Source organism: Panthera uncia, assembly GCF_023721935.1.
Source record: "Panthera uncia isolate 11264 chromosome D3 unlocalized genomic scaffold, Puncia_PCG_1.0 HiC_scaffold_8, whole genome shotgun sequence".
NCBI lineage: Eukaryota > Metazoa > Chordata > Mammalia > Carnivora > Felidae > Panthera > Panthera uncia.
The window spans coordinates 12,065,206-12,077,461 of NW_026057586.1; positions in this window are offsets into that span (position 1 = coordinate 12,065,206).

A 12,256-nucleotide genomic window follows, 5' to 3' on the forward strand; every position below is an offset into this window, starting at 1 on the left:
ATACATATGCTTTCCTCCTATTCCTCTCTCCTTGTCAGTTTAATTTGCAGATCTATCCATAAACCCAAAGACAGTTGAGGAACATTTTTCTTCCCCTATTTATACACAAGTATATATTGATGCTTTATGGATTTTAATCTTTTATATTACACTTTCTCAGATGTCCTCAATGATGTCAACTTTATAGTATGCAAAAGGATGATAAAATAGAAAATTTAAGTGATGCATCAAAATGTGAAAAACGATAGATACTAAAGAAAATTTTGAGATGGACAACCTAGAACTTGCACATTACCATACTGTGCTTACAAGTAGGTTTTTCAAGACTACATCTGAAATCAAGGCTGTAGAAAAATAAGGAGAAAGTATTTTTGAGGAGGATTCTTTTTTTTTATTTTATTTTTTTGAGTTTCACTACTGCTAGTGTTGTGAGTTACAAATGCTCCCTTCTGCCCATTTATTTAAATTATAGACTTAAAAGAATTGTGTGGATTTCTGGGGGGGGGGGGGGGGGGGGGGAGGGGTCAAATTGCATTGGATTTTAGCTTCCAGCCAGGAAATAAAAAAGACTGTTTACAATCTAATTACTCAGAATAATAGTTGCATACATATGTACGCAAAGTTACAAATGCTTGAAAGTAAAACAAGTAAAATGTGTCAAGAAATCAGCATGCCTGATTTGATGCAAAGTGCCTGTAAAGATTGAAAAACCTAATGATAGTGATTATTATTTAAAAATCTCTAAATGCTGGGGTGCCCTGGTGGCTCAGTGACTATCATTTAAAAATCTCTAACCCCTGGGGCGCCTGGGTGGCTCAGTCATTTAAGCATATGACTCTTGATTTCAGTTCGGGTCATGATCTCATAGTTCCTGAATTTGAGCCCCCGCATCGGTCTCTGTGCTGACAGTGTGGAGCCTGCTTGAGATTCTCTATCTCTGCTCCTCCCCGACCCTTACTGTCTCTGCCTCTTTCAAAATAAATAAATATCCTCTAACCCCTACCTGGAGGTTTTCATACTCCATGTCAGTCCTAATGCTAGATATTTATAAATGATAATATTTTCCATGAAATGAATTATAAATTAAAAATAAGGAAGGATAATAATAAAGGCTTGGACTGATTGTGTTATCCCCCAGATTTTCAACACCTTGCTCATGTTGGCTATATTCACAGAACATGAAAATTCTATGACCATACATACATGCTCCTCTCTGCCTTTTGCTGAGCAACTTGTATCCTTCCTCAGAGAAAATAAGCTTCAGAAATTGTTTATTCACAGTATTTTAGACTCAAGCGAATACTTTTCTCTGATATATTCGTTTAACTGTTGAACTTTCTATGTCCTTTGAAGTGGTGACATCAGCTTGACACACGTATATTGATCTTTAATTAGGGAATTTAGTTTGCTGTCTCTAGAGCAGCTGTAGTTTATGAATTACGGAAGAAAAGGAAGCACAGACATTGTTCATGATTTCTCAGGGTTAAAAAAATTATGTACGTCCTAAAATATTTTATAGTCCAATTTTATTTATAAAATGCCGTTAACAAAATAAGCTATAAGTTAACATATGCTTAACACATACTGATATTTCTTTAAATGGGTGCCACTATAAAAGTTAAGTCTTCTTGGGAGGAGAAGATAGGAAAAGTGGGGTATATTCACAAGAAATGAGAGAACTTCTGCTGTGTCGTTGCTAAGGAATAAGTTGGCATTAATTAAATATCTATTCATTGGTAATGAATGCCAAATAGCATTAAGCAGTTAGTAGAATATTAATCACATGCTTAAGAACTAATTGTACCATATTAACATTGATGACACAATAAAAAACTAGATATACTATAATACATAACTGGCATTAATTGAAAGCTCTTCTAGAAGTGTGATTTTCTATTTCCTAATGGGACAGTAGCACAGTATGCACATAATCATGAGTTTTTCTTTCCTGAACATCACGGTTTATATTCGGGTACGACTGATATACCCACATATGCCTCTATTACCATTAAAAAGCGATTGTTACAAATTGTGCTCTTTCCGTTCTTGCCTCCCTCTGGCAAAAGGAAACCTCATTTCATGACTAAAATTACTTTCTACTTAAAATGGTATGATTATTTAGCTCACATGAAGCCTTAGAGAAGTAGAACAGACAGGACACCTATTTTGAAAAAAGCTCTCTGCTTCCACGTGTTCTCTTCAGTGTTCTCTTCTGACAGAGCTGAAACATGTGGTAGATATACAAGGACAGAACACAGATTTGGTGAAAAGTAAGACTCTTTCCCCTCTGTGGAACCTGGTCCAAACACTTCCCCATTCCATACACGTATCTATTGAAATGCCTGTTAAATGTGCTGCCTTCGTACTATAAAAGGACACTGAACTAGGGTTTAATATGAACTTAAAAGAAAAGTTAGACTATGTTTTCACACTAAGAGCTCTTATGGGAGGTTGAGTTACTGACCGCAAAAATGCATCCTCCCTGCCCTTGACATAACTTTGCAGTTCTTCCCACTGACAGAGGAATGGATTTTCCCGTCCTTTGACTTTGGAGTTGGCAAAGGGGATGTTAGCAGAAGTGATATAAAGTGACCAGGACAAAATGTGCTCAACGGTTGGGGCTGTCCTTGTGTTTGTATTAACAAACATACATTACAAAATAAAAATGGCCACACATTCGTGAATACTCCTCCCATCAAGGGGAAGGCTTATCTTCTGTCTCCCGAGTCTTGACGGGTAGATAGAAGCTGAGAGGGCTCTGGGAGACTGTTTTTGAAAGCTGGGCATGCCTTGAAAAGACTCAGTGGAAGCTGGAAGAGCCTCAAGGACATTATGATAAGAAATATTAGAATGGTGAGCAAAACGTTATTTGAGGCTGGAAAGAACATCAACATGTAATGAGAACGATGGAAATAGGAACTAATGATCTCTGAGAACCGGCCAATGATATTTATAGACAGAATGATGCAAATTCCAAATATTTTCTTCTTGCTACCTATGACAAATTACGAGACAGTGATGAAATAATGAAGGAATTGTTCAGTTTTTGTGCACAATTTACAAAAAAATATGAAGGACACAGGACTTGCTGGGTGCTGTGGAGTGAATGTTTGTGCCCCCCCCCACCTCAAAATTCATATGTTGGAGCTTTAATGTGATGGTATTTGGAGGTGGAAAATTTGGGAAGTAATTAGACAATGAGGATGCCACCGCATAATGGGATTAGTATCTTAACAAGATTAGTATCTTAACAGAGAGTTATCCCTCCTTCCTAGCCACTTAAGGATATAACAAGAAGACTGCTCTCTATATACCAGGAAGACTGCCTTCACCTGCCACCATAACCATGCTGGCATCCTGACCTGGACTTTCAATCTCCAGAACCATGAAAAATATGTACTTCTTGTTTAAGCCATCTAGTCTGTAGTATTCTGTACAGTAACCCCAATGGAGTAAGATAATTGACTATGTTAGATATGAGAAGAATGAAATTTAGATGCACTAGGTCCCCATTCCTTGATTTAACTTTTCTTTTAAATTAACATTGTTATAGTGTTATGCAGATTTGCAAAAAACATCTTGCATGTTTTTTATCCATTTGAGGTAAGAAAGAATATCTGATTAATCTTTGGATTCCCAGCTTTTAACAAAGTGAATGTAGCTTAAGGGACTATTTTTCCCCTTGAATCATTGAGAAAGACTTTAAGGAAAAGCACTTACAATCTAAAATCAGGATGCTTTTGGCTCTTTTGATGGATCCTTGGGTCATTTCCATATTTCAGCTATTGTGCCTAATGCCATTATAAACATAAGGATACTAATATCTCTTCAAGATCCTGATTTCAATTATTTTGGGTGTAGATCCAGAAGTGGAAATTATCATGTAGTAATTATATATATATATGTGTGTGTGTGTGTGTGTGTGTGTGTGTGTGTGTGTATACACATTTTTATGGACTTCCATATTGTTTCCCACAGTGGCTGCACCATTTTATATTTCTCCCAACAATGCCCAGATGGTCGAATTTCTCCACACTGTGACAAATACTTGTATTTTCTGTTTTGTTTATTTATTTTTTGATAGTAGCCATCTTAATGGGTGTGAAATGTTATCTAATTATGATTTTTATTTGCACATCCCTAATGATCACTGATGTGGAGCATCTTTTCATATGCTGTTGACCATTTGTATACCTTCTTTGGAAAAACATCTATTCGAATCCTCTGCTCACATCTTTGAATTAACCTTTTTGTTTTTTTTTTTTGTTTTTTTTTTTTGTCATTGTTATTGAATTTGGAAGTTCTCTATGTATTCTGAATAATAATCTTTATCAGAGGTATGATTTACAAATATTTTCACTCATTTTGTAGGCTGTCTTTTCACTCTATTGACAGTGTCCTTTGATACACAAAACTTTTTAATATTCACAAAATCCAGTTTGTTTATAATTTTCTTTTGTTGCTTGTGACTTTGATGTCATATCCAAGAAATCATTGCTATATCTCTTTTCATGTAGCTTTTCCCTTATGTTTTCTTCTAAGATTTGTGCAGTTTAGCTCTTATTTTTAGGTCTCAGATGAATTTTTAATTTTTGTATGTGTTGTTAGGTAAAGGTCCAACTTCATTGTTTTGCCAGTGGATAGCCAGTTTTCCCAACACCATCTGTTGCAAAGACTGTCCTTTTCCCCACTGCATGGTTTTGGGTCTCTTGTCAAAAATACTTTGAACATATACTCAAGGGGTTCCTTCTTGGCTTTCTGTTCTTTTCCATTGATCTATATGTCTGTCTTTGTATTAGTACCACACCATTTTGATGACCATGTAATAACTGTAATAAGTTTTGAAATTAGGAAATGCGAGTCTTCCAACTTTGTTCTTCTTTTTCAAGATTGCTTTGGCTATTCAGGGTCACTTAAGATTCCATATGACTTTTGGGATGGATTTTTATTTCTGCAAAAAACATTGCTAGGATTTTTGTAGGGATTCCACTGAATCTGTGGGTGTCTGTGGGTAGTCCTGACATCTTATCAATATTAAGTCTACCAATCCTTTAACATGGATTTCTTGCAGGATAGGTCTAGTGGTTATGAACCCCCTCAGTTTTTGTTTACCTGAGAATGCCTTAACTTCTCCCTCATTTTTTGAAGGACCATTGTCAGTTATAGGATTCTTGTTTGACAGGTTTTTCGTTGTTTTCTTTTGTTTTTGCTTTAAACACTGTGAATACATGAGCCTATAGCTTTCTGGCCTCCAAAATTTCTGAGAAGTCTGCTGTGGAAATGATATAGGTCCTGTGCTAAAGATATATTCCTCCAGAAGGACAGCATTTATTTATGTGAGAAAGACAATGGCACTACTCACCATAGACAATTTTAAGTTTAATTTGTCTCTTAGGAGTTTTTAGCTGTTTCAGTTTTGCTAAATTATACCCAATCATAACTAAGATTCTTGGTAGAGACGTTGCATTTTTCAATGGACTCAAAGTCTGAGATACAAAATATTTCTTGGCAACTTTCTTTACCAGAGAATGGGTGGTTTTCTGACCTACACGACACTAAGGTTCTAGCCTTTCAGTGGTCCTAGTTGTACATGGAGGATATGTCTGTGATTCTCCAACATTACTAAACTTCTCTCTCACCACCCAGACAATTAAAATTCAGTGTGTTATAAGGATGTGGGCTCCCAAGGTCTCCTGTGGTTTTTGTGATAACTTTCTGGTTTAAGCTTTCTTTACTTTTTCCCCTGTAGGCTTCCCTTTGTCTTTGTGATCTCATCTTTACCTTTAAAACAATGGTTCCAGCTGATTGTTTCTTGGAATATCTAAGCAGCCAAATTGTCAAAAGCAAAATGCTGAAGTCTTCTTTTGTTTTAGCGGACAACACAGGTCTGTCCCCCGGTCATCCTTAAGTTACCTTAAGGTTACCTGACTACCTTTTTCCCATTAGGTTAGTCTGCCCTCCTCAACATGGTTCATGAGATTCCATAACCCTTTCTAATTTCATAGATTCTTTTCTTACAACTTTCCTCTTTAACATATATCTTCCAGAAATCTAAAGTTCTTTACTTTTCCTCAACACCATTTATACATCCTCTAGGGCCCTTTACATTCTAATAGTAGTATTATTTCATGTTATGCAATGGCTACATCCTAACCTTTGTTTCTGGTCTCAGTGTAAGTGTCCTTCCCTGCTAGGGGCATCACCTGAAACACAAACTAGGTTAAGGCTAGTCATGTTTGTGAAGAAGAACTGGGAATGGGAGAAAAGATTTTGGTTTTCTTTGTACGTCTTTCTATTCTGATAAATTTTTTACAAGAGAAAACATTACTTTATATTAAATATCTATGAGAAATATCTGATCATTGGGACAAAAGGAGCAAAAACATTTTGGTATACTTCTTCTTACAGAAACAAAACAGCAAATATTATTGAAATATTATTGAAATATGTATGTGGACCTTTAATTTTTTTAACTATAAATCTCTAGAAGGAAAATTTCTTAAAAGAGAGTCTTCCTTTTTTAACCTTTTGAAATATATTTAAAATGGCTCAGCAGAAAGACTACATCAAGTTAAATTTTTACTAGATGTATGCAACAATTGAAGGCATTGAGTTGTACAGAAAATACAACTGATATTCCTTCCCTTAATGTTTATCTTCCATTAAGACCCATGCTCCCCTTCTTCCAAAGTGACAGAAACTGAGATTTTAGCTGTACATGTGTATACTCTGAAAATGATGACAATTTCCAGGCCCCCTTGAATATGATTTGCAGTGGCCAGATTGCTAAGGACTAGAATAAGATAATGCAAGGAAGTGGTTGGTACGTGCCAATTCTAAGGAATGTTCCTTTAGGGAAAGGCTGGTCTTTCTGATTCCGTTTTACTCTTCTTAATGTTTTGGGTGTGATCATCAAAGCTGGTAGCTGGGAAATCCACTTGAAGGGGGTGACTTGACTTGGGGAATGAAAACAGGATTCTGAGTTGAGACTCCACGGAGCAGCAGACAGACAGTTCTAGACTGCCTGCCTCTAGATAGTAAGTCAAAGAAAACAAACAAGCGCACGATGAAACCACCATCTCCCCAAATGCTCTCTTCTTTCAACCACTGTTAAAAACAAATCCTGGGGTGCCTGGGTGGCCCCCCAGTCCATTGGGCATCTGACTTCAATTCAGGTCATGATCTCAAGGCTCATGAGTTTGAGCCCCGCGTCGGGCTCTGTGCTTACAGCTCAGAGCCTGGAGCCTGCTTCGGATTCTGTGTCTCCCTCTCTCTCTGCCCCTATTCCACGCATGCTCTGTCTCTCTCTCAAAAATAAATAAACATTAAAAAAAAAACCCTGAACCAATTCTAACTCTAACCAATACAAGGATTACCTAAATTGAAATATCTAACCACATACTTTTTTTGTTCTCTTGTTAACCAAGATTATAGTTGTAAAATGTATTTACTGTTTGCTATCTACCATGTACAGGGCCAACACATTACGGGCATTATTTTATTTAATCCTCACAATAATCAACAAGGTATGTAATATTACTTCCTATCTTTTATATTTGATAAACCCGAGGCTCAAAGAATATGAGTAGCTTGCCATAAGTCAGACTTCAAAACCCCCATCATCTAATGACAAAGCTTGTGCTTCTCAACTTCTATGTCACAGAACTCCCTGGATTCTCACCAAGCGCAGAGCTTTGCACTAAATGCTGGGGATCCTGGGGATACGTAAAACAGACAAACAAAAAGCAAATAGGTTCATTACCTGCCCTCTAGAATTATATTTTCTTCCACATGATTAAGAAATACGATATTTTAGAAAGAAAAGTATTTACTGGTTTCTTCCTTAGGGACAATAGTCGTAAATGCCTTTCTAGGTGCTAATTCCAAGTTAAACTGAGTAATCCCTATGGCGATTGGCCGCTCATAAAATTGGAGGCCCTGCTTTCCAAATTTACTAATACATGCTGCATTTCACACAATGCTACATTACACGCAATGCTGCTCTTCAGGAGTTATAAAGCTGGGATTCTTTATCACAAATTTTAATGTGTAGCACAATTAATTTCTAAGACCTGATCAGTGATTTTGATAACAGTTTGCTAGGCACTTACTTTCTTGTGATAATGCCATAGTCAGAAGCCTTTGAAGTGTGCTGATGATCTAATTCAACATTTTTACCATGTTTGACATTTTCTTTGATCACCTTGATGGATTTTCTCACTTGAATGAAAGAAACTAAGGAGATGGAAAGGATAATGACAAGAACTGCAGAAGCAACTGTCAGAGAAGAAAGAAAAAAGAGTTAAAATAATTTCTTTTAAAAATGACTACCACAGAACAAAAATTTAACTACATTATTGAGATTGCAGAAAATGAGAACACAAGAGAGACTTATCTCTTTTTCCTTCTTCGTCATTTTTACATTTATAAAAAAGCAGTTAAATGAGAAAGTAAATAGTAAGTAACATTTTATTGGGGGTTGCAATTTAGAAAATATTTTCATGGACATCAGCAATAATTATGAGGGATACTTTCATTTGAAGTTAGGACACTTCAGGTCCCAGGTAAGGGGCCTTCAAGGTCACATAAAACATACTAACAGAACTTAAATGTAAGTCTTTGACTTCAAAGTCTATACAAGTGATGTGTTTGCAAAGTGGTATCCAAGTACAAGTCAAGATCTAGAGAGTCTAACTCGTGCTACTAACCCTTCTCCCCAAATAATGAACTTACAATTATCTATTGGCTTTAAGATGATTCTTTTAAAATAATTTACATGAAATAATTTCTATTGAAAGCATGTGATGTCAGTTTCAAAGACTATAATATATCAAAATGTAAAACGGTGGAATGCATACATTTTGACAACAGTAGCAAAATGTTTGTCCTCCAATCTTTATATTGATTAGATTATTTATTTTGGTTTGGGAATTAGGAGGTTTAACAAAGCTCTCAAAGCTTAAGGATAGTCTACCACCTTTATATATGAAAAAAATTATTAGCACTATAGGTTTATAGATCTTACAAGGTTTTAATCCTTATTTTCAAAATAGTAAATTAAGCATGTTGATAACTAATATTCACTGAGTTTCACTATGCACAAACTATTCTACATACATTATTTGCCAAACTCTAAGAAGCCGATTTATAGATTTTATAGATGTATTAATTTTCTATTGTTACTTAACAAATTACTATAACCAAGCAGCTTAATTCCACATACATTTATTATCTGATAGGTTCTGCAGGTCAGGGGTTAAGACATGGTTTGGATGAGTCCTGTAGGGTCCCCCATGACTAGCCATGTTCTTCTTAGGGTCCGTGTTCTCTTCTTAGCTCCTCAGAATCACTCCCTTATTGTCTTGACTAAGATCCCAATTTCTTGCTGGCTGGCATGCACAAATTACTCTCAGCTCTTTGAGTTATCCTTCTCCCTCAGTTCTTTGCCACATAACCCTCCCACAGACCTTACAACATGGCACCTACTGTCTTCAAGGCCAGCAAGAGAATCTGTCTGGTCTGCCGAGATGGAGTCTCATATAATGTCGTGCAATCGTGAAGTGACATCCTATCACCTTCACCATATCCTATTGACCCAAAGCAAATCAGCTTCCACCCATCCTCCCAGCGAGGGGGAGGGCGAGACGGTGGGTATTTTACATATGTGTGACTCATTGGGATTCGCCTTAATGCGTATCTGCCCACAGTACATGAGGAAAGCAAAAATGGTAAAGTTCGTATTCACTTACAGATTGTTGGCTTCGAAATTCTATGTTCTGCCTATTAAAACTTATTTTGATTTCATCTCCTGTTGTCTTATCCAGGGCTATTTTTGAAAGAGTCCATAAGATAAAATGAACAGACAACTTCACCTTTGCATTCTTGTAAACAGCTTGACCTTATTCCAATTCAAGTTACTGCTCCCCAGAGAGTTCTCGGTATTGGTTAGAATTTGGCATCTACCACCAGGTAGTAACACCCTGTAAATAGATGGAGACGGTGCTGGGGGAGCAGATGTGAGAGCAAGAGGTTGGGGCATCTCACCTGCTTTCATTGATGTTCTCCCCTGAGCCTGGTAAGCATTGTTCATGATACTATGGCCTGCAAGATTCCCACTTACTGGAAATTTCCAAGTGCAGACTAGTGCAGTACATAACCTTAAATAATAATTTGACTTTAAATGAGCATGACAAGATGTAGAGAGAATATCAGAGGACAAAATATTTAGCTATGAAAGCAATACAGGAGGACTAACTTCCACTGGAAACAGCTCCTACTGAGTAATTTATTTACAGGTATCCCGGAAGGGCCATCTTCGAGGTTATGAGGAATTGCCTCATAGTTCTGCCAATGCCTAATCCTCCTCTATCCAGAGCACAGGTTAGATGACATATTATGTATTTCCTTTTCCTGATGAACTTAATAAGAGGGAAATAAGATGATCATATGAAGATACGAAAATTTTTGGTGAGATTATTCCTTCAAAGTTCCAGGGCAAAGACGTTGTTTAATTTTATTATTTTTCTGATTAGATGACATCATTCTTTATCTTAATAAATTTATCTGTTGCTATCTGAATAAATGGAATAAATTTATCTGTTGCTATTGTGTTGGTTTCCTACTGCTGTTGTAACAAATCACCAGAAACTCAACGGCTTATAACAACAGACTTTATAGTCTTGCAGTCCTAGGGGCCAGATGACTGGGTGGTGGCAGGGCTGGTTCATTCTGGAAGCTCCGAAACAACATCCCTTCCTTGACTGCCCCAGCTGTCGGTGGCTGCCATATTCCTTGGCTTTGGCCGAGTCACTGTAATCTCTGCTCCTGTGGTTACATGGCTTTCTGCTCCTCTGTTGTCAAATCTCCTTCTGCCCGCCTTGCCCAAAGACTCTTGCGATTACATATTGGGCCACAGGCATCAGCCAGAATGAACCCTCCATCTCAGCATTCTTAATTTAATCACATTTCCAAATTTCCTTTTTTCCAAAGAAGATAGCATTCACAGGTTCTGGGGATCGGGATGTGGATACTTTTGGGTTTTTTTTAATGTGTGTGGGAGGTGGCAGGTGGGGGGGAGATGCTATTTTGCCTACCATAGCTATGTATCCAGGCACCTGAGGCATTCAAGATACACTTATATTAAAATAAAACTTAAATAAACCCCATATATCCCTACTTCACTTTCCAGTCAGGTGAAGAAGATTTGACAGCTTAACAAAAGCCAAATATTTGTAAGTATATAAACACTTGTTTTTCACTCACTTTTTTTTATTCCTTTTTAGTCTTTTGAGCTGTTCACCCCTAAAAAATATGAACCCAAACCAGCAACCTCCTTAATTACAATAAAACACACAAATGATTATAATTCTGTTGGGTTTTTTGTGTCTATCTGTGAAAATATATATTATTATGAACAGGTTAAACTCTTTAAAATTAAATTTAATAATGGCCATATTTGCAGTAGGGGCTCATTTTAGGATTCATGCTTTTGTTCTAATATTATTTTGTACTTTCAAGCATTACGTTTTCCATAACTTCATCTTGTGTTTATTTCCCTTCTTTAAAATTTTGAATCAGCTTATTTATAAAAGGGTATCAATAACTGAAAATATAGAAAAACAGTAGAATAGAGTGACTGTTGCTGGCTTGATTGTTCAGAGTTTCAACACTATCTTTGCAACTCAGAAGATGATGTTTATTTACAGCAGAAGTTTTTGAAAGGCATCAAATGTGTTTTCTCTTACCTGTTCTGGACCTATCAATACAGTCAAAATACAAAAATGAAAACGTATTACTACAATAGTTTTACTCTTGCCGCCTAAAGAACATGACATGTTTACAGAGCACTGAGTTCTCATTTGGAAGCATTAGCCCAGAACGATGTCTGGCCAAGAGGGAGAGAGAAACTCAAATAGGGAACTTCTCTGATACAGAAGTCAGAAAACTTGGGTTCTCATCCTGTTTGAATATTAATCACTTTTGTGACCTTGTAAGCCATTTAATTCTTCTTAATCTCATTCTTGTGAACTGCAAATTAAAAGGACATAAACAAATGATCTCCAACATCTTTGTGATATTGAAATATGTGCCTTTAGACACCGTTCCATTACAATTGCCTTTTCTTGTAACTTTGTTATATACAGAAAAACTCTGAATTGTTTAGTGACACAGGGTGATGGCTTAAAGATGTGGTAAATCATTGAGACCTGGGAAGTGCAAGACCATCCAAAATCAAACAATTCCCTTTTTCCTCGCT